This window comes from Bos javanicus, chromosome 8 (genome assembly GCF_032452875.1).
Source record: "Bos javanicus breed banteng chromosome 8, ARS-OSU_banteng_1.0, whole genome shotgun sequence".
Taxonomy (NCBI): Eukaryota; Metazoa; Chordata; class Mammalia; order Artiodactyla; family Bovidae; genus Bos; species Bos javanicus.
Window position 1 is genome coordinate 63,089,797 of NC_083875.1, and position 27,291 is coordinate 63,117,087.

Consider the following 27,291-nt stretch of genomic DNA (forward strand, 5'->3'; position numbering starts at 1 on the left):
GACGCCTGAGAAAAGATCTAAAAGAAATGAATGAGCCAGGTGGGTGTCTAGGAGAATAAAAAGTAACTGCTCTAGAATTGAAGAAAAGAATGAGCAATACTTAAATGAAACTTATAACGAGTGAATGCAATAGCCGGAGCGCGTAAATGCTAATAAGATTGGCTGGGTCCAAGGCCCTCCCGGCCAGTCAGTCCTTGCATGGTCCACGAGGAACGCCCCCCCACCTCCGCCGTCTCCTTTCTCCGTCGGCCAGTGCGTGGGCACGCGCAAAAACCGCTAGACGGCGTCGGTTTCCCTTCCCACGCGCGGACGCCGGCGTGGGCTGACGCGGTCACGGCGCCCGCGCGTGCGCAGAGCCGAGGCCGGCGGCACTCGGGGAGGGGCGGAGCGGGGCGGGGCCGAGCAGGGCGGGGCGGGGCGGGGCCTTGAGGTGATTTCCCAAGCCGCGGCAGCGCCTCAGGCGGTGCGGGGAAACCGAAAGTGGGCGGCTGCTGCGGCTGTGGCCGTGAAGAAGAGGGCGGCGGGAGCCGGGCCCAGAGGCACTGGGACGGGCCGTGGGCCCTCAGGACGAGGTGAGCGCAGGTCCTGCTGGCTGCGGGAACGACAGGTGCCAGGCGAGGTCTGACGAGGTTTGGGGGGGGCGGGGGGGCGCGGCACACCTGTGTTCCTAGCGGGACAGTACCCCGAAGGGGACTCCAGCGGGCTGGGGCCTCTTCCCTGTAGCCGCAGAGGATGCCCCGGTCCCCACTTCAGCAAAGCAAGCTGGGCGCCAGGGGAGTTGGAGTTCCAGAGCGTTGTGTTTTAAATCTCTGACGGGACCGTCTGGCTGTTCACCCCGGAGCCGGCGGACTCTGCCGCTTGGGAAGCTCAGTGCAGAGAGGGAAATACGGCGCGGTGGGTGTGGACAAGGGGCGGATGGTGCTGACCAGGAAGTGGTTCCCTGCACCGGGGCGACCGGCCTCAGCTGCCCGCCCGGAGCAAGGGATATCCGAGCCCCCTGGCTGTTTGAGCTCGCGTATTTTACACCGTCCACTTTAAGTTCCTCTTAGAGGAACTTAAGACTAGCCTCTGCAGGCCACTTAAGCAATGCAGGACACAAACACTATCCGTTTCTCTTAAACCGTGAGCACCCTGAACCCTGGGTGGGTACAGAGCTTCAAGTTAGGAGGGAAATATGACTCCATAGTGAATGTCTCTTAACTTTCACCAAATCCCCCAACAGGATCAGGTTCTCAGTCTTCATTTAATGGGAAGGAACTTGAAGCCCACACAACTGTTCTGCTCCCATTTCCTTGAGGGGGTAGGTACATTGCCATACATAACCAAAGAGACCACTCCCTCCCAAACAATTTCAAAGAACCAGAAAGGGAAATACCTTTATTCGAAACAGCCTTGGCCGAATTCTGAAAGCCAACCTACAAAACAGAAACAATAACACCACTGACCTGGGTCATCCCTCCCTCCCTACCCGCCACCCCTTTCGTGCAGGTGGAAAGACTGCAGAAAAGTGCCCTGCCTAAGTGATATACAACAACTTAATGACAGAAGTGAAACAGACCAACTCCTGGCTGCTTTGATGTGGAGGTGTTGCATACTGCAAATAGCATGGACTTTGCAGATTCACGTTGGAATCTGGGTTTCTCCACGTACAAATTGTATGCTCTTGAACAAATCACACGCCTGTTTTGAGCCCGATTTTCTCTTTTAATCAATTGGAAATATTTAACTTACCCTGCAAGACTTTTCTTAGATAACTACTGCAACTCATTTGCCTCAGAATAACAGCCAAGAAGTGTTAACTCTTTTCCTTCCACCAAACTTCGTATATTTTACATAATTGGATTTCAGTTTTCTTGCATGCAGGGACACATTTTTAAGTTCTCTATATAATATAAAATGGCCCATAGTAGAGATTTTTGCAGTTCCACTCAACTAACCTTCATGGAGCGTCAGTTACATGCACAGTACCAGCTGGGGGAAGGAAATTGCTCTGGGGCCAGTTGGATTAGAACCCACATCTTTTGTGCAGGGCCCTTTGCCGGCCTACAGCCTGTCTGCTAGTTCAACACAGTGAGACTCTGAAGCAGCAGTTGGTGGTGCCTTTGAATTTCAGACCCTGTAGATTGGAAATGAAATGTAATCCCTGCTAATGCCCTTTTAAGTGTATTGGTTGAACATGACTGAATGAACTATTGTATTTTGTACCAAGAGATTTAAACTCCTTGAAGGACCTCTCTTTAAATTCTCTCTCTTTAAATTCTCTGTGCAGTATAATCTAGTTGGGGACTTAATATGAATGTAAGAAAAAAACAGTTTATAGTATTTTAAGTCTTAAGTGCCTACTCTGTGTTTGATCAGTTGCTGTTTGTAAGGTCTAAGATTTGACGTAGAGTGAGCACTTTGCTTCTGGACACTTTCAGGGTCAGCACATAAATACAGAAAGGACAGTTCCTTGGTGCTTGGAGTGCAGTCTAATTTCATATTTATATGAACTGATTTTTCTTTCTTTATGCAAAACCAACTTTCTCCTCCTGTTCCCACCTTTGTGCTTTGAAAAGCTTTGGTCTTTTCACTCTTTCCTCATTGGGCCAATTTTAAAAAAAATTTTGTCTTTCAAATAAACTATTTAAAAGTAATTGTCATTTTTAGCTAAAGGTGTGTGTTAGGATATATGTCAGTTAGAGCTTTTCAATGTGACTCCAAAGCAAACTCAGTATTTTAGCTTTGTCCAGAGGAAGCAAACCCATTTTCATTAGATCTTTGGACCCTATTTCAGCACTTGAAGGACTCCAGGGAAGGTTGAGAACCATGGATCTTGCCCATCCTCCTTAGGTTTCTTGTGAAAAAAACAACCTGAAGTGACTTCCTCAAAGGGTCATAGCTAATTAGAAGCAGAACTGGGATTAAGGCCCAAACTCCTAACTAAGCCACTTATGATCTCAGAGCTTTTTCTCCAGTATGTAGATTTATGGAGAGCTGTTATTTATTCATACTATGTAATTAGTAATGCATGTATAATTTGGAGGTTGAAATTACAGTAATAAAAAAGAAAACTGCTCTCTGAAGGAAGTGTATCACCACCTGAGGGCATTAATTACTGTCTTCAAAAAAAAAAAAAAGAGTTGGTAAAGGAGTAACTCAGGTGGTAACAAATAGAATGTAATTGGAAATAAAAGATAACATGTAAACTGTTACTGGATGAGAAATTGCCTCCAAAGAGTCTTAGACAAAAACCTTCCTTCTTTTAGGCTCAGTTTATTGATGCATAATGAGGGGTTTGGGATAGACTAGATGATGCCTAAAGTCTTTTCAGCACACACATTCTGGATTTTAGGGGCCTGACTCATTGCTAAAGTAGTATCTTCATGGAGAAGGGCAGCCATTTACCAGAAGAATGTGCCCTAAGAAGACACTAAAAATTGAGTAGCTGACTAAAGAAGATAAGAGAGATTGTTTGGTGATTTCAGTTTACCCTAATAATTCTTTAGATTTATTTAAGGGTTGAGTGCCAGTCTTCTACTCAAATTTATGACACCAAAAAATGCAACAAGGTAAATGAATCAAATTGTATAGTTGGAAATAGTTGAGAAAAGAGAAACTGAGAGGAGAAAGCATAGATGGGAGCATGACCAGCTTGGCCAAAGGTCTTTGGGCAGCAGGAGTGAGGAAACTGAAGCTACGGAAAGCAGATCAGATGTGAAATGACTGAGCCAGGGAGGGCCAGCTAATGGTAAAGGCAGGTATCCAGAGGACACCAAAACCTGCTTCTTCAGAATTAGACTCTCCAGGGACCATTTTCAGGTGTATTAGAAAAACTGTGAATTTACAAAATATAATATTGAAAGTGAAAGTTATTTTAGGCTGTTTACATTGTTTAAACCTTGCTTTCCAAAAGATTGTCATTACTTTCGCCTACTCCCTGCTCTACTTGGTGCACATTGTTAGCATTTCAGGGTACTCATGATTAATTATGTAGCAAAATAGAAAAGGAATGATGTAAAAGGATTCAATTTTTACAGCAGTTGAAAAGTATTTTGGATTTGAGTGCCACACTCTTAAATCAGAATGTGACAGATCCCCATTTCATGCCACTTTAACAGCTAGTCACTAAATACGCCTCAGGGTTGCTCTCCATGTTCTCCAAGTCAAATTTACTTTCAGAAGCCAATGCTGTACATTTGGAGCAGCTGTCTGAAAGCAGGCCCTAAGTTTGGGAGCCAGACCTGGATTCTTGTTGTGGTTCTGGCCATAAAAATATGTGAGTCCTGGAATAATCACCTGGTACCTCAGTTTCCTCATTTTTAAACTAAGCAGTTTGGAGATGGTGAGAAGGTGCCCTCAAGCATTCCATGCTTCTCTCAGCTCCCAACTCTGAGGTCAGGCCACCACCCTGTGCTGCCATACAATGGTTCAGGGACATTGTATTGACAGAGCAGTCAAGTGACTTTTGTGTACGAATTAGGTGAGAAATCTTAGAGGAGATCTGGTGGTTTTACTAAGCTTGCCTGGTCAAGTGTGTTAATGAGGCAAGTAAGAAAAACTGGGAAACTTACAATGTTTCAGATTTGATGCTGTATTAAAATGTCTCCAGTATGCCAACGCCTGTATCTGTGCACTCTTAGCCATGTAATGCATATATTCATAGGTAGTTTCCCATCCATACCAGGCTTCTAGGAAAATATAACCACCGAATGCCAAGTATTGTGCTAAGCACATATAACTCTATTTTTGGCACTTATCATTCAGAAAGAGAGGCAAGGAAAGGAGGAGAAAGGGTGAGAGGAAGGCCATGAAAGTCAAGTGCAGTCTGTTGTGATCATTGTGGCTGGTTTCTTCCTCCTTGACTGAGGTCTTTGCTAGCTGACCTTGGTCAGTTTTTGAGATTAAAGTATTCTGATTAAATAATTCCCCAGATTCACCTCTACTTTACTCTGCTTAAGCAGGGGATTCTTACCCAGCTCAAGCAGCCCCTTTATTATCTAGGGAAACCCTTAAGAATTCTAACCTGAATTTTAAAAGATGACCAACCTTATTTCTCCCAGCCTAGCCTAACTTACCATCATCAGGGCTTGCATAACATTCTCAAAATAAATTGAATTCTCTTAAACTGTAAATTATATTTATCACAACACTTTTAGAGAGTAGAAATAAGGAGGAAGATTGAAAGAACAAAATGGCAGCTTAAGCAGTCTGGGAACCACTTTGGAGGGATTGCTGTTGAGGCTCTGCACTGAGTTGAAATTCCCATGGTAAGCTTTCTTCTACGCTTCTAATGGATGACATCCAAGATAATAAACTTGATTTTTATAGTTAGAGGAAAGTCTCTTCTGTGTATACTTTTTATAAAAGTTCTTGAGAATAACTGCCATCTTCAGGAAAGCTGAGAAAATGCCATGATAACCAAGGAATTACCAAAATTTAGAGCATTCTACAGCAGTATAGTAGGTTAGAGAGTAACATTACGGTTTTTTGAGCTTTAGTTGTAACATTGTTTTTGTTCAGCGCCTGAACTGATACTGCTAATGTAGGAATTGCAAACTGGACAGACATGAGTCCTGAGAACAGAGACCTGAGAGTAAGACATCCATCCAAACAAGATGCACAACCACATTCACCTTCCAGCTTTTATTACACTTCTCACCAGCTTTGAAATCCTCAGTCTTATAGTCCAATGGACTGCCCTTCCCTCCAAAAAATTGTTTACTAATAGAGAATTATAGTATTCCAGAAAATAGCATGCCTAAAAAAGGGGAGGGAGAGAAATGCTTTCGATTTTAGTCATGTGGTCAAGTATTGCTTCCCAGTCTCCTCAAGTGTCAGGCACTTTTTTTAATTAAAAAAAAAAACTTCGTGAAACTTCACACATAAGTAGTTGTACTTCTAATATCCATTGGTTGACAAAATATATAACTACCAAAAGCTACTGAAAATTCATAGCTTTTGAACTGAATGAATTGAAACAAATGAATTTTCAATTCATTCACAAAGTTGTGTTTTTGAATCTCAACCATATCTGCATATTGTTTGAGGAATAGGAATACATGTTAGTATGAGACATTTACCAGTGTTCAAGCAATGCATGCTTACACATCAAGGTGTGTGAACTTCTTGCAGTAACTCTATGGCTCAGACCTGAGCCTGCTCACTGAGAACTTGGACTCAGAGTGGAAAGGCCCAGAAATAATCTATGTAATGGATCTCAATCACAGCTTGACATAATTAACTGTCTCAATCAGTTTACAACAGCCATTAAAATTTGAAAATAATTTTTTAATTAAATTGAGGATTATTCCTTTAATTGCCCACATACACTATGCTATTATTTTAGTGAGTAGGAGAGAAAAGGAATGGTGTTAGCTAGATGGAGAATTTTTCATTCATTCACTCAGGATTTACTGAGCTCCGGTTGTGGGCTAGGCACTAGGGATTCAGCAGTGAACAAAACCCATCCAAATCCCTGCTTCCATGAGCTTACATTCAAGTCAGGAAGTTGTTATTCAGTCCCCAAATCATGTCCAACTCTTCACCCACCATGGACTGCAGCATGCCAGTCTTCCCTGTCCCTCACCATCTCCTGAAGTTTGCCCAAGTTCATGTCCATTGAATTGGTGATGTCATCCAACCATCTCATCCTCTGTCATCCCCTTCTCTTCCTTTCCTCAGTCTTTCCCAGCATCGGGGTCTTTTCCAATGAGTCAGCTGTTCACATTAGGTTGCCAAAGTATTGGAGCTTCAGCTTCAGTATCAATCCTTCCAAAGAGTTTTCAGTGTTGATTTCGTTTAAGATTGACTGGTTTGATCTTGCTTTCCGGGGGTCTCTCAAATGTCTAATCCAGTACCATAGTTCAAAAGCATCAATTCTTTGGAGAAGGAAATGCTAACCCACTCCAGTATTCTTGCCTGGAAAATTCCATGGACAGGGGAACCTGACAGGCTACAGTCCATGGGATTGCAAAGAGTCAGACACAACTGAACAACGAACACTTAACACTTCTTTATTGTCTAGCTGTCATATCCGTACATGACTACTGGAAAGACCATACATTTGACTATATGGACCTTGGTCCACAAAGTGGTGTCTTTGGTTTTTAACACACTGTCTAGGTTTGTCATAACTTTCCTGCCAAGAAGCAATCGTCTTCTAATTTAATGGCTGCAGTTACCATCCACAGTGGATTTAGAGCCCAGGAAGAGGAAATCTGCCACTTATTCCACCTTTTCCCTTTTTATTTGCATGCAGTGATGGGACTGGCTTTTTCACTCTCCTCCTTTACCCTCTCAAGAGTCTTTTAGTTCCTCTTCACTTTTTGCCATGCAGTTCAGTTGCTCAGTCATGTCTGACTCTTTGCGACCCCATGAACCGCAGCATGCCAGGCCTCCCTGTCCATCACCAACTCCCGGAGTTTACCCAAACTCATGTCTTTTGAGTCAGTGATGCCATCCAACCATCTCATCCTCTGTTGTCCCCTTCTCCTCTTGCCTTCAATCTTTCCCAACATCAGGGTCTTTTCAAATGAGTCAGCTCTTCACATCAGGTGGCGAAAATATTGGAGTTTCAGCTTCACTATCAGTTCTTCCAGTGAACACCCAGGACTGATTTCCTTTAGGATGGACTGGTTGAATCTCCTTGCAGTCCAAGGGACTCTCAAGAGTCTTCTCCAACACCACAGTTCAAAAGCATCAATTCTTTGGCGCTCAGCTTTCTTTATAGTCCAACTCTCACATCCATACATGACCACTGGAAAAACCATAGCCTTAACTAGACAGAGTCTAGTCATAAAGTCAGCCACTGTTTCTAATATTTACCCATCTATTTGCCATGAAGTGATGGGGCCAAATGCCATGATCTTCGTTTTTTGAATGTTGAGCTTTAAGCCAACTTTTTCACTCTCTTCTGTAACTTTCATTAAGAGGCTCTTCACTTTCTGCCCTAAGGATGGTGTCATCTGCATATCTGAGGTTATTGATATTTCTCCCGGCAATCTTGATTCCAGCTTGTGCTTCTTCCAGCCCAGCGTTTCTCATGATGTACTCTGCATATAAGTTAAATAAGCAGGGTGACAATATACAGCCTTGACATACTCCTTTTCCTATTTGGAACCAGTCTGTTGTTCCATGTCCAGTTCTAACTGCTGCTTCCTGACCTGCATACAGGTTTCTCAAGAGGCAGGTCAGATGGTCTGGTATTCCCATCTCTTTCAGAATTTTCCACAGTTTATTGTGATCCACACAGTCAAAGGCTTTGGCATAGTCAATAAAGCAGAAATAGATGTTTTTCTGGAACTCTCTTGCTTTTTCCATGATCCAGCGGATGTTGGCAATTTGATCTCTGGTTCCTCTGCCTTTTCTAAAACCAGCTTGAACATCAGGAAGTTCACAGTTCACGTATTGCTGAAGCCTGGCTTGGAGAATTTTGAGCATTACTTCACTAGCTTGTGAAATGAGTGCAACTGTGCGGTAGTTTGACCATTCTTTGGCATTGCCTGTCTTTGAGATTGGAATGAAAACTGACCTTTTCCATTGCTGTGGCCACTGCTGAGTTTTCCAAATTTGCTGGCATATTGAGTGCAGCACTTTCACAGCATCATCTTTCAGGATTTGAAATAGCTCAGCTGGAATTCCATCACCTTCACTAGCTTTGTTCGTAGTGATGTTTCCTAAGGTCCACTTGACTGCACATTCTAGGATGTCTGGCTCTAGGTGAGTGATCACACCATTGTGATTATCTGGGTCATGAAGATCTTTTTTTGCCATTAGAGTGGTATCATCTGAATATCTGAGGTTGTTGATATTTATCCTGGCAATCTTGATTCCAATTTGTAACTCATTCAGCCCAGTATTTCACATGATGTGTTCTGCGTAAAAGTTAAATAAACAGGGTGACAAACAACAGCCCTGTCATACTCCTTTCTCAATCCTGAACCAGTCAGTTGTTGCATACAGGATTCTAACTGTTGCTTCTTGACCCGTTTCTCAGAAGATAGGTTTGTTATGATCCACATAGGCAAAGGCTTTAGTGTAGTCCCACCTTCTCCCCCTTGTCAAGCGTAAGTTCTGTTTTTCAGTACCAGTCAGGGTAAAACGATAGAAAGAATTTGGGCTTTGGCATCAAACAGACCGGGACTAAAATCCTGGCTTCCATATATCCTGTAATATCTTGATTACTTAATATCTCTGAATTTGGTTTTCTCATCTGCAGAATGAGGATACTTTCCTTGTGTAGTTATTATGGATATTAAATTTTCAGAAAATTGAATTTACACAAGAGAAAGAAAAATAGCTTTGCAGAGCAGCTTTATTTACTCTTTTACTGAACTGTAGCTAATTTACAATGTTGTTCTATGTTGTTTTGCTGTACAGCAAAGTGACTCATTTATACACATATATACATTCTTTTTTATATATTCTTTTTCATTACTGTTTATCTGAGGAGATTGCATATAGTTCCCTGTGTTATACAGCAGGACCTTATTGTTTATACATTCTAAACGTAATAGTTTGCATCTATTAATGCTAACCCCAAACTCCCAGTTCATTCCTCTCTCACCACTTCTCCCCCTTGGTAACCGTAAGTCTGTTCTGTATGTCTGTGAGTCTGTTTCTGTCTCATAGATTTGTTCATTTGTGCTATATTTTAGATTCCACATATAAGTGGTATCATATGATACTTGTCTTTCTCTTTCTGAGTTACTTCACTTAGTATGATAATTTCTACTTGTATCCATATTGCTGCAAATGGCATTATTTCATTCGTTTTTGTGGCTGAGCAGTATTCTGTAATATATACATACTACATCTTCTTTATCTGTTCATCTGTCTATGGATATTAAGGTTATTTCCATGTCTTGGCTATTGTGAATAATGCTGCTCTGAACATAGGGTGTAAGTATCTTTTTGAATTATAGTTTGTCCCAATATATGCCCAGGAATGGGATTGCTGGATCATATGATAACTCTATTTTTAGTTTTCTGAAGAAACTCTGTACTGTTTTGCATAGTGGAAAGCACCTGACCTTTTTAAAAATTTTATTTATTTATTTTTATTGGAGGCTCATTACAATATTAGAGTGGTTTTTGCCATAGACTGACTTGAATCAGCCATGGGTGTACATGTGTCCCCCATCCCAAAACCCCCTCCCACCTCCCTCCCCATCCTATCCCTCAGGGTTGTCCCAGTGCATTGGCTTTGAGTGCCCAGTTTCATGCATCAAACTTGGATTGGTGGTCTGTTTCACATATGGTAATATATATGTTTCAGTTCTATTCTCTCAAATCATCCCACCCTCGCCTTCTCCCACAGAGTCCAAAAGTCTGTTCTTTATATCTGTGTCTCTTTTGCTATCTGGCATATAGGGTCATCATTACTATCTTTCTAAATTCCATATATATGCATTAATATACTGTATTGGTGTTTTTCTTTCTGACTTACTTCACTCTGTATAATAGGCTCCAGTTTCCTCGACCTCATTAGAACTGATTCAAATGTGTTCTTTTTAATGGCTGAGTGATATTCCATTGTGTATATGTACCGCAGCTTTCTTATCCATTCGTCTGCCGATGGACATCTAGGTTGCTTCCATGTCCTAGCTATTGTAGACAGTGCAAGCAGCTGAACTTTTAATACTCCAAAATTGGGAAAAACCCACATGTCTATCAACATTTGAATGGATGAACAAATTGTGGTATATCCATACAGTGGAATACTACTCATCAATAAAAAGCAACAAACTCCTGGTAACTGTAGTAACATGGATGATACTCAAGAATGCTAGTCAGTCCTAATCTGTACTGACAGCAGATCACTGGACAGATTGGAGCCAGGACAGTATATGTGTGATGGGGAGAAAGTTGACTGCAAAAGGGCACAGCTTGAAGGAACTGTTTGGGGGGTTTATTGAGATCTACTTTATGTAAAGTAAAAGTCACCACTTTTGGTTTATAGGTCTACAGGTGGTGGTGGTGTTCAGTCGCTCAGTCAGTGTCTGACTCTTTGTGATCTGGTGGACTACAGCATGCCAGGTTTCCCTGTCCTTCACTATCTCCTGGAGTTTGCTCAAACTCATGTCCATTCAGTCAGTGATGCTGTGCAACCATCTCATCCTCTGTCATCCCCTTCTCCTTCCCTTAGTCTTTCCCAGCATCAGGGTCTTTTCCAGTGAGTCAGCTCTTCGTATCAGGTGGCCAAAGTATTGGAGTTTCAGCTTCAACATCAGTCCTTCCAATGAATATTCATGGTTGATTTCCTTTAGGATTGACTGGTTTGATCTCTTTGCAGTCCAAGGGACTCTCAAGAGTCTTCTCCAACACCACAGTTTGAAAGCATCATTTCTTCTGTGCTCAGCCTTCTTTATGATCCAACTCTCACATCCATACATGACTACTGGAAAAACCATAGCTTTGACTAGACGGACCTTTGTTGGCAAAGTAGTTTCTCTGCTTTTTAATATGCTGACTCAGTTTGTCATAGCTTTTCTTACAAGGAACAAGTGTCTTTTAATTTCATGGCTGCAGTCACCATCGTCAGTGATTTTGGAGCCCAAGAAAATAAAGTCTGTCATTGTTTCCGTTGTTTCCCCATCTATATGCCATGAAGTGATAGGACCAGATGCCATGATCTTAGTTTTTCGAATGTTGAGTTTTAAGCCTGCTTTTTCACTCTCCTCTTTCACTTTCATCAAGAATCTCTTTAGTTCTTCACTTTCTGCCATAAGGGTGGTGTCATCTGGATATCTGAGGTCACTGATATTTTTCCCAGCAGTCTTGATTCCAGCTTATAATTCATCCAGCCTGGCGTTTCAAATGATGTACTCTGCATATAAGTTAAATAAGCAGGGTGACAGTATACAGCCTTGACATAATCCTTTCCTAGTTTGGAACCAGTCCATTGTTCCATGTCCGGTTCTGACTGTTGCTTCTTGACCTAGATACAGGTTTCTCCGGAGGCAGGTATGGTGGTCTGGTAGTCTCATTTCTTTAAGAGTTTTCCACATTTTGTTGTGATTCACACAAAGGCTTCAGTGTAGTCAGTGAAGCAGAAGTAGATGTTTTCCTGAAATTCTCTTGCTTTTTCTATGATCCAATGGATGGATGTTGGCAATTTGATCTCTTGTTCCACTGCTTTTTCTAAATCCAGCTTGTACATCTGGAGGTTCTTGGTTCTCATACTGTTGAAGCCTAGCTTGAAGGATTTTGAGCATTATCTTGGTATAACTAATACCACAGTCAAGATGCAGAATATCTCCATCACCCCCAAAATTGCCTTGTGCCCTAGCAACCCCAAGCCCTTGGCAACCATTGATGAAATTTTTCTGTGCCTGTGATTGTGCCTTTCCAAAATCTTAAATTAATAGAATGATACAATGTATAGCCTTTTTATCTGGATTTTTTCACTTAGCATACTTGTGAGAGTCATTCATATGGTTTTATGTATCAACAGTCTTATTTTTATTGTTGGGTATTATTCCATTGTCTCAAAGTATATTTACTTATCTCTTCACCTGTTGATAGACAATTGGATTATTTAAAGTTTGGGATAATTATGACTAATGCTACTATGACATTGAAGTACAGGTTTTGACCTAAGAGTGGGTTTGCTTGATTATATGATAATTGTATGCTTTACTTCATAAGAAATTGCCAAACTATTTTTCAAAGTACTGTTTTGCATGCCCGCCCCCCAGAAATGTATGAGATGGCTCTGTATTCTCATCAGCACTTCATATTGTTAGTTTTAATAAATTTTATGCTATTGTAATGGATGTATACTAATACCTCATTGTGGATTGAATTTGCATTTTCCTAATGAGTAATGCTGTTGAGCATCTTTTAATATGTTTTTGGCTGTCTATATCTGTACTCTTGTGAAGTATGTATTCAGATGTTTTGCACATTTTTGTATTCTTTTTTTTTATTACTGAATTTTTGTATATTGTTTAAATGTGCTAGTTAAGAGACCTTTACCAGGTGTGTTATGAAAATCTTTTCTCTTAGTTTGTGGCTTGTCTTTTCATTTTCTTAATGGCCTTTAGAAGGGCAGAAACTTAAAATTTTAATAAGATCCAATTTGTCAGTTTTTGTCCTCATGGCTCTAAAAATTCTTTATCTATCCCGCAGTCACAATGACTTATTCCTGTTTTCTCTAGAAATTTTATAGTATTAACCTTGTCATGTAGGACCTAATGATTCACTTTGATTGAATTTTGTTATGAGGTTCATTTTTTTTGTATGTGGATGAATAGTGTTCTAGCACTGTTCATTGAACTTCCTCCATTGAATTTTCTTGCTATCTTTTGTCAAAAGTCAGTTGACCATTTATGTGTGGGTCCATTCTGTTCCATTGATGTGACTGTTCTTTAGTAGTACCCCACTATTTCAACTAATATGCTTTTATGGTAAGTGTTGAAATCAGCCTGACTGCACCAGCTAGGACCTCTAGTATGGTAATGAATAGGAGTGAAGAGAATAGACATTCTTGCCTTGTTCCCATTCTTGAGCAGAAAGTATTCATTTCACTATTACGTATGATGTTAGCTGAAGGTTTTTCACAGGTATTCTTTATCAGGTTAAGGAGGTTCCTGTCTATTCTTATTTTCTGAGAGTTATTTACATAAATGATTTTGAACTTTATCAAAAGTCTTTTCTTCATCTATTGATATTGTGATTTTTCTCCTTTGTTGTTATTGTCCAGTCACTAACTGGTGTCTGACTCTGAGACCTCATGGGCTGCAGCATGCCAGGCTCCTCTGTCCTCCACTGTCTCCTGGAGTTTTCTCAGATTCACGTCATTTGAGTCGGTGATTCCACCTAACCACCTCCACCTCTGGTGCACCTTCTCCTTTTGCCTTTACTGCATTTATATAGTCACTTACATTGATTGACTTACAAATGTTGAATCAACCTTGCATTCCTAGAGTAAAACCATAATTAATCATGATGTCTTATTTCTCATACATATTTTTATATTTGATTTATTAATATTTTGTTACGATTTTTTGCACTTTGTTTCATGAGGGATATTGATCTGTCTGTGCCTTTTCTTGTTATGTCCTTGGTTTTGGTATCAGTATAATGTTGGCCTCATAAAATGAATTCAGAAGTGTTCCATTTTGGAAAAGTTTGTATAGAAGTGGTATTAATTCCTTCTCAAGTGTTTGTTAGAGTTTGCTAGTAAAGCCATCTGGGTTTGAGTTTTCCTTGTGTGAAGGCTTCTAACTACAAATTTAAAATTCTCTAATAGACATAAGGATATTAAGGTTGTCTGTTTCTTCTTGAGTAAACTTTGGAAATTATGTTTTCGGTGAAATTCATCTGTTTCATCTTAGTTACTGGATTTATTGGCATAAGTTGTTCATGATATGAACAACTTTTTTATGTCTATTTTTTAAATCTGCATTTATGGCCCCCTCTTTGATCATATTATTTGTAATTTGTGTCTTCTTTTTTTATCCCCTTGATTAATCTACCTGGAAGTTTACCAGCTTTATTGATATTTTCAAAAACTAGTTTTGGCTTCATGATTTTTTTTCTTTACTCTTTTTTTCTATTTCATTACTCATGTTCAGTGTTGATTTTGCTCTCATCTTTATTAATTCCTTGTATCTACTTTCTTTTGGTATAATTTGTTCTCTTTTTTCTCAAGGCCTTTTAATTTTTTTAATTAATTTATTTATTTTAATTGGAGGCTCATTACTTTACAATATTAGAGTGGTTTTTGCCATACATTGACATGAATCAGCTATGGGTGTACATGTGTCCCCCATCCCAAACCCCCTTCCCACCTCCATCCCCATCCCATGCCTCAGGGTTGTCCCAGTGCATTGGCTTTGAGTGCCCAGTTTCATGCATCAAACTTGGATTGGTGATCAATATATTTCACATATGGTAATATACATGTTTCAATGCTGTTCTCTCAAATTATCCCACTCTTGCCTTCTCCCACAGAGTCCAAAAGTCTGTTCTTTATATCTGTGTCTCTTTTGCTGTCTTGCATATAGGGTCATCATTACCATCTTTCTAAATTCCATATATATGCGTTAATTTATTGTATTGGTGTTTTTCTTTCTGACTTGCTTCACTCTGTTATAATATGCTCCAGTTTCATCCACCGCATTAGAACTGATTCAAATGCATTCTTTTTAATAGCTGAGTAATATTCCATTGTGTATATGTACTACAGCTTTCTTATCCATTCATCTGCCGATGGACATCTAGGTTGCCTCCATGTCCTAGTTATTGTAAACAGTGCTGTGATGAACATTGGGGTACACGTATCTCTTTAAATTCTGGTTTCCTTGGTGTGTATGCCCAGCAGTGGGATTGCTGGGTCATATGGCAGTTCTATTTACAGTTTTTTAAGGAATTTTCACACTGTTCTCCATAGTGGCTGTACTAGTTTGCATTCCCACCAACAGTGTAAGAGGGTTCCTTTTTCTCCACACCCTCTCCAGCATTTATTGTTCGTAGACTTTTTGATAGCAGCCATTCTGACCAGCGTGAGATGGTACCTAATTGTGGTTTTGATTTGAATTTCTCTGCAGTTTTAATATGGTACCAACTACTTTACCTTTCAAAGTAGGCTTCTCTTCTCTTCTGTAGCTCTTCTGAAGTAGGATGTGAACCCAATGTCTGTGGGATATCTTGACATTTATTTCTGGAAGTACCTTGCATACTGAGCTGAATGGCCCTGCGGAGATCGGCTTCTTCATCTTCCATGTCAGTTTCTAGGCGACTTAGTGCCAGAGCCCTCTGCAATTCCTCCTCATCCTCATCTAACATTCCTGTCCCATCATTTACTTCTAAGACGCGTTCTAGATCTGTTTTCTGGACTCTCTGTTCTTTAAGTTGTGCTAATTCTTCTCCAGTAAGTTTTGGTCGATGCATCTGTTGGACCCTGATCATCTGTAGAAGTTGGTTAGCTTTGCAATCTGGCAGATCACCCTTAACAACAAATACAGAGTAACCTTCCTATTGTAACTGAGCCAAGAAAAGTGCAAGGTATGTGTCTTATATTAATTCTGGACCCGTCAAAAGAGAATTCAAGTTGAACCACTGTTTTCCTAATTTTCTAACTGTAAACCAGTGTTCTTTATAGTTGCATATAAATGATCTTTCATTTATGGGATTAATCCTGAGCCTCTGGTACTCTGGACTGTTAAACAGGATTAGTTCTAAACCCCAAACTTTCAAGGCATTGCTTGTAACTTGAATAGAGAAAAAGCCACTGTCATCCATATTTCCAGAAGGCTGCTGCAAAAATGTGCGATAGTCTTCACTAGTAACTCCTCCTTCTGCCATTCTCATCCTCTCTTCCTCATCTAGCTGATGTGCAATTGAAGATAATTCCACAGGGATGAAGTATTCTCCTTGCAGTAGGTTATTCAAGCAATGTTGAGCACAAAGTGAGCCTTCTTGTTTTTCGTGGAAGATGGACTCCATGTTTATTTGTCTGGAGCCAATGGCCCCCGCGCCGAACCACCAGAGAACCAATCAGAGAAATTTTTGATTTGAATTTCTGTATATTTTCTTTGGAGAAATATCTGTTTAGTTCTTTGGTCCATTTTTTGATTGGGTCATTTATTTTTCTGGTATTGAGCTGCATGAGCTGCTTGCATATTTTTGAGATGAATTCTTTTGTCAATTGCTTTGTTTGCTATTATTTTCTCCAATTCTGAAGGCTGTCTTTTCACCTTGCTTAGAGTTTCCTTCATTGCACAAAAGCTTTTAAGTTTAATTAGGTCCCATTTGTTTATTTTTGCTTTTATTTCCATTACTCTGGGAGGTGGGTCATAGAGGATCCTACTGTGATTTATGTTAGAGAGTGTTTTGCCTGTGCTTTCCTCTGGTTGTAGTTTCTGATCTTACATTTAGATCTTTTATCCATTTTGAGTTTATTTTTGTGTACAATGTTAGTAAGTGTTCTAGTTTTATTCTTTTACAGGTGGTTGACCAGTTTTCCCAGCACCACTTGTTAAAGAGATTGCCTTTTCTCCATTGTATATTCTTGCCTCCTTTGTCAAAGATAAGGTTCCATAGGTGCGTGGATTTATCTCTGGGCTTTCTATTTTGTTCCATTGATCTATATTTCTGTCTTTGTGTCCCTACCATACTGTCTTGATGACTGTAGCTTTGTAGTATAGTCTGAAATCAGGCAGGTTGATTCCTCCAGTTCCATTATTCTTTCTCAAGATTGCTTTGGCTATTTGAGGTTTTTTGTATTTCCATACAAATTTTGAAATTATTTGTTCTAGTTCTCTGAAAAACACCATTGGTAGCTTGATTGGGATTGCATTAAATCTATAGATTGCTTTGGGTAGTATACTCATTTTCACTATATTGATTATTCTGATCCATGAACATGGTATATTTCTCCATCTATTTGTGTCATTTTTTATTTCTTTCATCAGTGTTTTTTAGTTTTCTATATATAGGTCTTTTGTTTCTTTAGGTAGACTTATTCCTAAGTATTTTATTCTTTTCATCACAATGGTGAATGGAATTGTTTCCTTAATTTCTCTTTCTGTTTTCTCATGGTTAGTGTATAGGAATGCAAGGGATTTCTGTATGTTAATTTTATATCCTGCAACTTTATTCATTGATTAGCTCTAGTAATTTTCTGGTGGAGTCTTTAGGGTTTTCTACGTAGAGGATTATGTTATCTGCAAACAGTGAGAGTTTTACTTCTTCTTTTCCAATCTGGATTCCTTTTATTTCTTTTTCTGCTCTGATTGCTGTGGCCAGAACTTCCAAACTACTATTCAAACTGTGTTGAATAGTAGTGGTGAGAGTGGGCACCCTTGTCTTGTTCCTGACTTTAGCGGAAATGCTTTCAATTTTTCACCATTGAGGAAAATGTTTGCTGTGGGTTTATCATATATGGCTTTTATTATGTTGATGTATGTTCCTTCCATGTCTGCTTTCTAGAGGGTTTTTATCATAAATGGATATTGAATTTTGTCAAAGGCTTTCTCTGCATCTATTTAGATAATCATATGGTTTTTATCTTTTAATTTGTTAATGTGGTATATCACATTGATTGACTTGTGAATATTGAAGAATCCTTGCATCCCTGGTATAAAGCTCACTTGGTCATGATGTATGATCTTTTTAAAATGTTGTTGGATTCTGTTTGCTAGAATTTTGTTGAGGATTTTTGCATCTGTGTTCATCAGTGGTATTGGTATTGGTATATTGGCCTGTAGTTTTCTTTTTGTGTGGCATCTTTGTCTGGTTTTGGTATTAAGGTGATGGTGGCCTCATAGAATGAGTTTGGCGGTTTACCTTCCTCTGCAATTTTCTGGAAGAGTTTGAGTAGGATACATGTTAGCTCTTCTCTAAATTTTTGGTGGAATTCACCTATGAAGCCATCTGGTCCTGGGCTTTTGTTTGTTGGAATATTTTTGATTACAGTTTCGGTTTCCGTGCTTGTGATAGGTTTGTTAAGATTTTCTGTTTCTTCCTGGTTCAGTTTTGGAAGGTTATACTTTTCTAACAATTTGTCTGTTTCTTCCAAGTTGTCCATTTTATTGTCATATAGTTGCTGATAGTAGTCTCTTATAATCCTTTGTATTTCTATGTTGTCTGTTGTGATTTCTGCATTTTCATTTCAAATTTTGTTGATTTGATTCTTCTCCCTTTGTTTCTTGATGAGTCTGGCTAGTAGTTTGTCTGTTTTATTTATCTTCTCAAAGAACCAGCTTTTAGTTTTGTTGATTTTTGCTATAGTTTCCTTTGTTTCTTCTTCATTTATTTCTGCCCTAATTTTTATTATTTCTTTCCTTCTACTAACCCTGGGGTTCTTCATTTCTTCTTTTTCTAGTTGCTTTATGTATAAAGTTAGGTTATTTATTTGATTTTTCTCTTATTCTTGAGGTAAGCTTATATTGCTATGAACCTTCCCCTTAGCACTGCTTTTACTGAATCCCATAGGTTTTGTATTGTTGTGTTTTCATTTGTTTCTATGCATATTTTGATTTCTTTTTTTATTCTGTGATTTGTTGGTTATTCAGAAGTGTGCTGTTTAGCCTCCATGTGTTTATATTTTTAATAGCTTTTTTTCCTGTAGTTGATATCTAATCTTACCACATTGTGATCAGAAAAGATGCTTGAAATGATTTTAATTTTTTTGAATTTACCAAGGCTAGAGTTATGGCCCAGGATGTGATCTATCCTGGAGAATGTTCCGTGTGCACCTGAGAAAAAGGTGAAATTCATTGTTTTGGGGTGAAATGTCCTGTAGATATCAATTAGGTCTAACTGGTCCATTGTATCATTTAAAGTTTGTGATTCCTTGCTAATTTTCTGTTTGGTTGATCTATCCATAGGTGTGAGTGGGGTATTAAAGTTTCCCACTATTATTGTATTTCTGTTAATTTCCCCTTTCATACTTGTCAGCATTTGCCTTACATGTTGTGCTGCTCCTATGTTGGGTGCATGTATATTTATAATTGTTATATCTTCTTCTTGGATTGATCCTTTGATCATTATGTAGTGTCCTTCTTTGTCTCTTTTCACGGCCTTTATTTCAAAGTCTATTTTATCTGATATGAGTATTGCTACTCCGGCTTTCTTTTGGTCCCCGTTTGCATGAAATATCTTTTTCCAGCCCTTCACTTTCAGTCTGTATGTGTTCCTTGGTTTGAGGTGGGTCTCTTGTAGACAGCATATATAGGGGTCTTGTTTTTTTATCCATTCAGAAAGCCTTTGTCCTCTGGTTATGGCATTCAGCCCATTTACATTTAAGGTAATTATTGTTAAGTATGATCCTGTTCCCACTTACTTTGTTGTTTTGGGTTCAAGTTTATAAACCTTTTGTGTGTTTCCTGTCTAGAGAAGATCCTTTAGCATTTGTTGAAGAGCTGGTTTGGTGGTGCTGAATTCTCTCAGCTTTTGCTTGTCTGTAAAGCTTTTAATTTCTCCTTAATATTTGAATGAGATCCTTGCTGGGTATAGTAATCTGGGTTGTAGGTTTTCTCTTTCATCACTTTAAGTATGTCCTGCCATTCCCTTCTGGCCTGAAGAGTTTCTATTGAAAGATCAGCTGTTATCCTTATGGAGATCCCCTTGTGTGTTATTTGTTGCTTTTCCCTTGCTGCTTTTAATATTTGCTTTTTATGTTTGATCTTCATTAATTTGATTAATATGTGTCTTGGAGTATTTCGCCTTGGGTTTATACTGTTTGGGACTCTCTGGGTATCTTGGACTTAGGTGGCTATTTCCTTCCCCATTTTAGGGAAGTTTTCAGCTGTTATCTCAAGTATTTTATCATGCCCTTTCTTTTTGTCTTCTTCTTCTGGGACTCCTATGATTCAAATGTTAGGGCATTTAACATTGTCCCAGAGCTCTCTGAGGTTGTCCGCATTTCTTTTAATTCTTTTTTCCTCTCTGCTTCATTCATTTCCACCGTTCTGTCTTCCACCTCACTTATCCTATCTTTTACCTAAGTTATTCACCTGTTGGTTCCCTCCAGAGTACTTTTGATCAGTTATTGCATTATTCATTATTGATTGACTATTTTATTTCTTCTCAGTTCAGTTCAGTCGCTCAGTCACGTCCTACTCTTTGCAACCCCATGAATCACAGCACGCCATGCCTCTTTGTCCATCACCAACTCCCAGAGTTCACTCAACTCATGTCCATCGAGTTGGTGATGCCATCCAGCCATCTCATCCTCTGTCATCCCCTTCTCCTCCTGCCCCCAATCCCTTCCAGCATCAGAGTCTTTTCCAGTGAGTCAGCTCTTCGCATGAGGTGGCCAGAGTATTGGAGTTTCAGCTTTAGCATCAGTCCTTCCAATAAACACCCAGGACTGATCTCCTTTAGAATGGACTGGTTGGATCTCCTTGCAGTCCAAGGGACTCTCAAGAGTCTTCTCCAACACCACAGTTCAAAAGCCTCAATTCTTCGGCACTCAGCTTTCTTCACAGTCCAGCTCTCACATCCATACATGACCACTGGAAAAACCATAGCCTTGACTAGACGGACCTTTGTTGGCAAAGTAATGTATCTGCTTTTCAATATGGTATCTAGGTTGGTCATAACTTTCCTTCCAAGGAGTAAGCGTCTTTTAATTTCATGGCTGCAGTCACCATCTGCAGTGACTTTGGAGCCCCCAAAAATAAAGTCTGTCACTGTTTCCACTGTTTCCCCATCTATTTCCCATGAAGTGATGGGACAAGATGCCATGATCTTAGTTCTCTGAATGTTGAGCTTTAAGCCAACTTTTTCACTCTCTTTCACTTTCATCAAGAGGCTCTTTAGTTCCTCTTCACTTTCTGCCATAAGGGTGGTGTTACATATCTGAGGTTAATGATATTTCTCCCAGCAATCTTGATTCCAGCTTGTGCTTCTTCCAGCCCAGCGTTTCTCATGATGTACTCTGCATATAAGTTAAATAAGCAGGGTGACAATATACAGCCTTGACATACTCCTTTTCCTATTTGGAACCAGTCTGTTGTTCCATGTCCAGTTCTAACTGCTGCTTCCTGACCTGCATACAGGTTTCTCAAGAGGCAGGTCAGGTGGTCTGGTATTCCCATCTCTTTCAGAATTTTCCACAGTTTATTGTGATCCACACAGTCAAAGGCTTTGGCATAGTCAATAAAGCAGAAATAGATGTTTTTCTGGAACTCTCTTGCTTTTTCCATGATCCAGCGGATGTTGGCAATTTGATCTCTGGTTCCTCTGCCTTTTCTAAAACCAGCTTGAACATCCAGAAGTTCATGGTTCACGTATTTCTGAAGCCTGGCTTGGAGAATTTTGAGCATTACTTTACAAGCGTGTGAGATGAGTGCAACTGTGTGGTAGTTTGAGCATTCTTTGGCATTGCCTTTCTTTGGGATTGGAATGAAAACTGACCTTTTCCAGTCCTGTGGCCACTGCTGAGTTTTCCAAATTTGCTGGCATATTGAGTGTAGCACTTGCACAGCATCATCTTTCAGGATTTGAAATAGCTGGAATTCCATCACCTCCACTAGCTTTGTTCATAGTGATGCTTTCTTTTTTTTTTTTTATTAGACATTATTTTAATACCATATCAAAACACCTTGACTAATGAAGAAAGCCTTTTCCCCCAGCTTTGAACATTTTTTTAAACATTTTATAAGGTTTTTTTTTTTTGTTTTGGATTTTAATATATAAATACAGAAACCTATCTTGCCGGAACTGATGTCATGCGTGAACATCAACAGCTAAAATGTTCTCAAACAGAATACCTGAAAACAGGGGCAGCTGTACACATCCTTTTAGTCTTTTGTTTGTCTAAGTTTTTTGGAAAAAAGAAAAGAAAATACACAGGGGTCTAGGAAAAACGTTCAGGCATTTTTGCAGGACACTTGTGATTGTTAAATCCTCTGAACTGACCAGAACCAGGAGGGAAGTGGGAAGGAGAAATGGGAAGAAGGGGGAGAAGGTCCTGATGGGCTTGTTTTTGGCAACAAAGTCAAGATATCGGGGTCCCCAGGGGAGAAAAGTGCAAAATCAAGCCAGAAAAATGGGGGGAAAAATCAAACAAACAAAAAAACCAAGGCAGAGTGGTTGATGGAGAGGCCGCTGGATGCCGGGCATAGGAGGGCTGTGAGCTCGCTCCGCGCCCCTGGGACTTGAGTGGCAAGAACCCGGCTCTGTTCGTTTGTCACTGAGTGGGTTCTGGCCGGGCAGCAGACAGCGATCTGTAAACATCACGAGGGAAAACACCAGTCGACACTAGACTTTTTGCTTTTTTTAGTGATGCTTTCTAAGGCCCACTTGACTTCACATTCCAGGTTGTCTGGCTCTAGGTGAATGATCACACCATCGTGATTATCTGGGTCCTGAAAATCTTTTTTGTACAGTTCTTCTGTATATTCTTGCCACCTCTTCTTCATATCTTCTGCTTCTGTTAGGTCCATACCATTTCTGTCCTTTATCAAGCCCATCTTTGCATGAAATGTTGCCTTGGTATCTCTAATTTTCTTGAAGAGATCTCTAGTCTTTCCCTTTCTGTTGTTTTCCTCTATTTCTTTGCATTGATCGCTGAGGAAGGCTTTCTTACCTCTCCTTGCTATTCTTTGGAACTCTGCATTCAGATGCTTATATCTTTCCTTTTCTCCTTTGCTTTTCACTTCTCTTCTTTTCACAGCTATTTGTAAGGCCTTCTCAGACAGCCATTTTGCTTTTTTGCATTTCTTTTCCATGGGCATGGTCTTGATCCCTGTCTCCTGTACAGTGTCATGAACCTCCGTCCATAGTTCATCAGGCACTCTTATCAGATCTAGTCCCTTAAATCTATTTCTCAATTCCACTGTATAATCATAAGGAATTTGATTCAGGTCATACCTGAATGGTCTAGTGGTTTTCCCTACTTTCTTCAGTTTAAGTCTGAATTTGGCAATAATTTCTTCTGGTCCTTGTTAAACATTCCTTGCATCTTCTCAATCCTTGTCTCTAGTCTGTTTATCTGTAACTCCATTTTCTTTTCAAGATTTGGGATCATCTTTACTATCGTTATTGTGAATTCTTTGTCAGATAGACTCCCTATCTCTTCCTCTTTTGTTTGGTTTGGTGGGCATTTATCATGTTCCCTTACCTGCTGAGCATTTCTCTGCCTTTTCATTTTGTTTAAATTGCTGTGTTTGGGGTGGCATATCTGTAGGCTGGAAGTTTGTGGTTCCTCTTTATTATGGAGCTTGCTCCCTGTGGGTGGGGTTGGACTAATGGCTTGTCAAGGTTTCCTGGTTAGGGGAGCTTGCGTCTGTTTTCTGGTGGGTGGAGCTGGATCTCTTTTCTCTGAAGTGCAATGAAGTGTCCAGTAATGAGTTTTTGGGTGTCTGTGGGTTTAGCATGGCTTTGGGAAGCCTGTATTTTAACTCTCAGGCTTGTGTTCCTGCATTGCTGGAGAATTAACGTGGTATGTCTTGCTCTGGAATTTGTTGGCTCTTGGGTGGAGCTTGGTTTCAGTGTAGGTAGGAAGGCTTTTGGATGAGTTCTTGTCTATTAATGTTCTCTGGAATGAGGAGTTCTCTGGTGTTCTCAAGTTTTGGATTTAAGCCTCCCGCCTCTGGCTTTTGGTCTTATTCTTACAGGAACCTCAAAACTTGTCCATCCATACAGCACAGATGAGAAAACATCTAGGTTAACGGTGAAAAAATTCTCCACAGTAAGGGACACCCAAAGAGGTTCACAGAGTTACATGGAGAAGAGACGAAGGAGGAGAGAGGGAGCGTAACCAGGAGGAGAAGAGGGAGAGTCAGAAGAGGAGAGACCAATCTAGTCAGTAATCATTTCCCTCAGTGTTCTCCACAGCCTGGTACACCCAGAGAGGAGGGAGGAGATAGAGGTGTCCTGGGGAAGAAAACTGAGAGTCAAAAGGGGAAAGAGCAATCTAGCCAGTAAGCACACCCATAAGTGAAAATAGATACTAAACATTAGATTCTTAAAGGTACAAAATTGATAACAAATACAAAAAAGCAAAGTTTAACAATCTAGAGTAGAGGTTAGACTCTCAAAAATACAATATTAGAAATACAAAACAAAATCAAAAATTATAAAAAATATATATGAAATTTGTTTTAAAAACAGGGTCTTTTTTTTGCAAGGTAATAGTAGGTTATTAAAATGAAAATAAAAGGAGTAATAAAGAACTTAAAAATATTAAAAAATGATAATAGTAAAATATATTTAGGAATTTCTCTGGAGCTTTTGTGGGCAGTGTGGGGTCAGTTCAGTTTCAGATAGTTCCTTGTTCCAGCTAGTACTTCTTCTCAAGATCTATAGGCCTCTTCCAGTGCTTAGTCAGTGTTAACTACAGGGTTTTAATCTGCTGCACCTGTCACTCCCAGAGCTTTTCCATCTTCTTAGTTTATTTTGGCTTCCTCTGCTTGCAGGTCTCTTCAGTATCTCATTTCCCCCCTGACACAAGGGGGTGAAGGTGGTCACTTACTTAGGCTCACTTGTTCAGTTGTGTTGTGGGGAGGGAGGAACACTGCAAACAGATATCAGTGGCGTGTGTGGGGAGTGCTCGCAGTGTATGGACCACACTGGGTTTGCCCCAGCTCAGGGCAGCGTGTGCTTTCTGGGTCTACACTGCTCAGATCCCAGGTTGCTCTGCAGGGTACTGTCCAATGCGGGCCCTGCATTTCATGCACTTCCCAGGTGTCAGCTGCTCAGGTTCAGGTTCTCGGGTACTCCGCAAGGGCACAGACTTGGTTGGGCATGCGTTTTGTGCCCTTTCCAGGTCCAAGCAGCTCAGGTGACCAGGTGCTTGGCGAGTGCACTGTCCTAGGTGGGCCGTGTGTCTTAGTCACCACCCTGGTCCTGGCCGCTCAGTTGACCGCTCGGTTTCCCAGGTGAGCCGCGAGAACATTGTCTCAGGTGTGCTATGTGTCTCCTCTGGGGAGCCGATCTCAGGCTGTGACCCTCCTGGCAGATGTCAACCGTTTAGGATCCCAGGAAGATGTGGTTAGCAGCTGGGAGCCTGCTCACAGTTCGGTGGAGGATGCCAGTCTCTGGGGCCGAGATTGTCCCTTGTCTTCCGGCTCTGGCTGTCACACACCTGCCTCTCTGCCTCTGGTGGTGGGGTGGGGCCTGTACGCAGCCAGCTAGCTCTCCTTTGGTGTTGGCTCAATCCTTTGTTCTGTGAGCGGGCCAAGCTGCGGGTTAGGTTAGAGCCTTTCGTGGGAAAGTTCTCTTTTTGTTTCTCTCTCTGGCTATCCCACAGTTTGAGTTGCTATCTCAGGTTAGCTCCTTCAGATTATTCTCAGGGCATTCAGGCCCTGTCCTTACCCTAAGCATGCAGCCCATGCCTCCCTGTCCAGCACAGACGTGAGCATCTGGGCTACTTCTCCACTGGGAGTTGTGGTTAGGTGTGTATTCTGTGGGTTTTTTTTTTTTTTTTCCCTCCCAGTTATGTTGCCCTCTGAGATTCCAAAACTCCCCACAGACCTGCTGGTTTCCTGCTGTTTGGAAACTTCTCTCCTTCATGACTCTCTCCCCAGGACAGGTCTCGGTCCCTAACTCTTTTGTCTCTCTTTTTATCTTTTATATTTTGTCCTACCTCCTTTCAAAGAGAACAGGCTGCCTTTCTGGGTGCCTGGTGTCCTCCACCAGCGTTCAGAAGTTGTTTTGTGGAAGTTTCTCAGCATTCAGGTGATCTTTTGATGAATTTGTGGGGGAGAAAATGGTCTCCCCATCCTCTTCCTCTGCCATCTTGGGACTGCCCCCTCTCAAGGCCTTTTATGGATACTTCCTTCTCTGCCCATCTCTTAAATGACAGCCTTCCACAGGAGTCCATCCTTAACCTTATTTTTGACTCCTTGAACACCAAATACCACATATATGCTGAAGACCAACAAATCTATAAGCAGCTCAGACTTGTAACCTGAGTTTCTAGTGAATATAACTACATGGCTGCCCTAAAGGCATCCCAACTTCTATATGTCCAAAATTATTTCACTCCCTTCCTCTCCTGCAGACTTGTCTCTTCCCATTACTATCCACCATGCTTCTAAGCTAGAAATTTGGAGGCTTCCCTTATAATTCAGTTAATCAGTTCCTGTTAATCCCACTTCCTGATTAGCTCTGATACTGATTTTTTCTATCAGCATTCCAAGGCCCTATTTTCAGATCTTCCATATCTTCAATTCTTACAACTCACTTATCTTTTGCCTTCTAGTTTATTTTCCTTGATACTAAAGAGTGATCTTAAAATGCAAAGTTGATCATTTTATTCTGCTATTTAAAATCCCTCCAAGGGTCTCACGTTAATTTTGGCAAAAATGCAAACATGCTAGCATAATATAGTAAGTAGTCTCTTCTGGGTCTGCCTCTTCTCACTTCTCGCATTTCCGTCTTTCAATCCTTAGCTTAGAGTCTTTATTCATTCATGTCCCACCACTCAACTGCCTAGAGTTCTCAGAACCAACCATGTACTTCTCTCACCTCTGTGCCTTTTAAATTTTCTCTTCCCTCTACTTGGGGGTGATACCTTTCCCCATCCCTGACCCCAGCCTCCACACATCCTTTTCTTCCTTGCCTGGCTGATTGCACCTTGTCCTTTAGAACTCCATCAGACCTCCTCTCATCTGGGAGACATTCCTTGATATCTTCCTTTCCCCAGGCTAGTCTTTATGCCTTTCTGACTTCCCTTGTTTTCTCATAGTATTCCATGCTTTTCTGTATCATAACAGTTATTTCCCTGTATTGTAATAGTACATAAAGTATTCAGTAGCAGTTTATGAAATATACAAACAAGTGAAAACTCTGAAAATACATTTGAATTCACAGCCTAATGCATCATTATAGTAACCTTTTACCATGTTC

General features: G+C 40.4%; 1 protein-coding gene and 1 pseudogene across 4 annotated transcripts in view; one reads left to right on the forward strand and one right to left on the reverse strand.

Moving 5' to 3' along the window:
* The first annotated feature begins 419 nt into the window (after positions 1–419).
* The window catches only part of TDRD7 (tudor domain containing 7), a 104,131-nt gene continuing 77,259 nt past the window's right edge, over positions 420–27,291 (forward strand). For 2 of the 4 annotated variants that reach the window (XM_061425733.1, XM_061425735.1), the window contains exons 1-2: positions 420–572; positions 1,489–1,655. The gene's annotated coding sequence lies outside the window, so the exon portion shown is untranslated. The remainder of the gene's footprint in view (positions 573–1,488; positions 1,656–27,291) is intronic. The other 2 variants (XM_061425732.1, XM_061425734.1) reach the window with 1 other exon arrangement.
* LOC133252800 (ataxin-3-like) lies at positions 15,544–16,485 on the reverse strand (annotated as a pseudogene).